The 1,878-nt window shown below is 37.0% G+C and overlaps 1 non-coding gene across 1 annotated transcript; it reads right to left on the bottom strand.

Moving 5' to 3' along the window:
* Positions 1-574: 574 nt before the first annotated feature.
* Positions 575-681, bottom strand: LOC125121658 (U6 spliceosomal RNA). Its single transcript, XR_007133542.1, has one exon. It is a non-coding gene; the product is annotated as a U6 spliceosomal RNA (small nuclear RNA).
* Between the last annotated feature and the right edge of the window lie 1,197 nt (positions 682-1,878).

The raw sequence follows: 1,878 nt of genomic DNA, 5'->3' as shown, positions 1-1,878 counted from the left end.
GTCTTAGCTGAAATCATAGCTGATGAATACCTGGTTTTTAACTTCATTGCTTCAGCCTGCTCCAAAGATACAGTGGATGGAGGTGTTCCAGACTGAGATTATGACGATGAGACAGCGGTTCTCCATTTTCTCTTTGTCTCAGGTTGTATACCTTTTTTTATTTGGCCACAAAGTAAGTGTAAGTTAGTTTCTATCAGGAACCACAGTTCCTGTCTTAGCATCTTCTATCCAACTTTCCTGTCCTTGTTCCTATAGTCTTTTCTGGCCTCCTCTCTTGACCTTCCACTCTGTCCAGTTTCTTTTTCTTGTTTGCCTAATGAAAAGTTAATTTATCTTCTCTAACGTAAGTTGCTCAGGGGCATTCTCATTCCTCCTCACTCCCTGGAAGGACACAGTCCTCCTTAAGAATTATAAAATGCACATTGGGATGTTAAAAGCAGTTACTTTCTGGCCCTAAGGACTCTTCATTCTCTTAGATTTAAACTGCTCAAATCTCCAGATTTACATTTTAATATATATAACTTTATTCCCTTTCCTGGGGTTATCTTTAAAAAGTCGTAATTTCTTCTTTTGTTTTTTAGTGGAACACTTCATGAATTTGTATGTCATCCTTGTGAAGGGACCATGCTGATCTTCTCTGTATCATTCCAATTTTAGTATATGTGTTGTTGAAGTAAGCACACTTTCTCCCCTCCCTTACCTTCTTTCCTTCCTTCCTCCCTCCCTCACTTTTTTCCTTCCTTCCCCTTCCCTCTCTTTCTCACTCTCTCTCTTTCTGAGAAGGCAGTCTCTTGACTGTATATACATTTGTGTGTGTGTGTGTGTGTATATATATATATAGTCTACTTGCAGTAGTTTAAAACTTATCTTTAAGATGTGGTATATATACACAGTGGAATACTACTCAGTCATAAAAAGGACAAAATAATGACATTTGCAGCAACATGGATGGAACTAGAGACTCTCATACTGAGTGAAGTAAGTCAGAAAGAGAAAGACAAATACCATATGATATCATTTATATTTGGAATCTAATACATGGCACAAATGAACCTTTCCACAGAAAAGAAGATCATGGACTTAGAGAATAGACTTGTGGTTGTCAAGGGGCAGGGGGAGGGAGTGGGATGGATTGGGAGCTTGTGGTTAATAGATGCAAACTATTGCCTTTGGAATGGATTAGCAATGAGATCCTGCTGTATAGCACTGGGAACCATGTCTAGCCACTTATGATGGAGCAGGATAATGTGAGAAAAAAGAATGTATACATGTATGTGTATTTGGGTCACCATGCTGTACAATAGAAAAGAAATAATGTATTGGGGGAAAAAAAAAAGCCACAATTGATAGAATGCTATAAACCAACTACAATGGAAAAAATAAAAATCATTTAAAAAATTTAAAAAAATAAATAAAACTTATTTTTATTGTAGGCAAGTACACATTTTTCCTGTTTTTCATTTGCCCTAGAAAAAAATCTTGTAATGCAGTCTAGCATATAAAAAAGATAAATTAAAGCTTTTCTTGTTAGGGAGGAAGTGGGACCAGACCTCTGCTCTTTGTTTCCATGGCCCCTATAGTATCTCTGAGGAACTGCAGGCTCAGAGAAACACATTTGAAAACACTTAAGTTAATGAAAAGAGTTTTTTTTTTTTTTTATAATTTTTTTAAAATTTTCCCACTGTACAGCAAGGGGGTCAGGTTATCCTTACATGTATACATTACAATTACATTTTTTTCCCGCACCCTTTCTTCTGTTGCAACATGAGTATCTAAACAAAGTTCTCAGTGCTATTCAGCAGGATCTCCTTGTAAATCTATTCTAAGTTGTGTCTGATAAGCCCAAGCTTCCGATCCCTCCCACTCCCTCCCCTTCCC

Source organism: Phacochoerus africanus, chromosome 2, assembly GCF_016906955.1.
Source record: "Phacochoerus africanus isolate WHEZ1 chromosome 2, ROS_Pafr_v1, whole genome shotgun sequence".
Classification (NCBI taxonomy): domain Eukaryota; kingdom Metazoa; phylum Chordata; class Mammalia; order Artiodactyla; family Suidae; genus Phacochoerus; species Phacochoerus africanus.
This window is presented reverse-complemented; position numbering and strand designations above follow the sequence as displayed.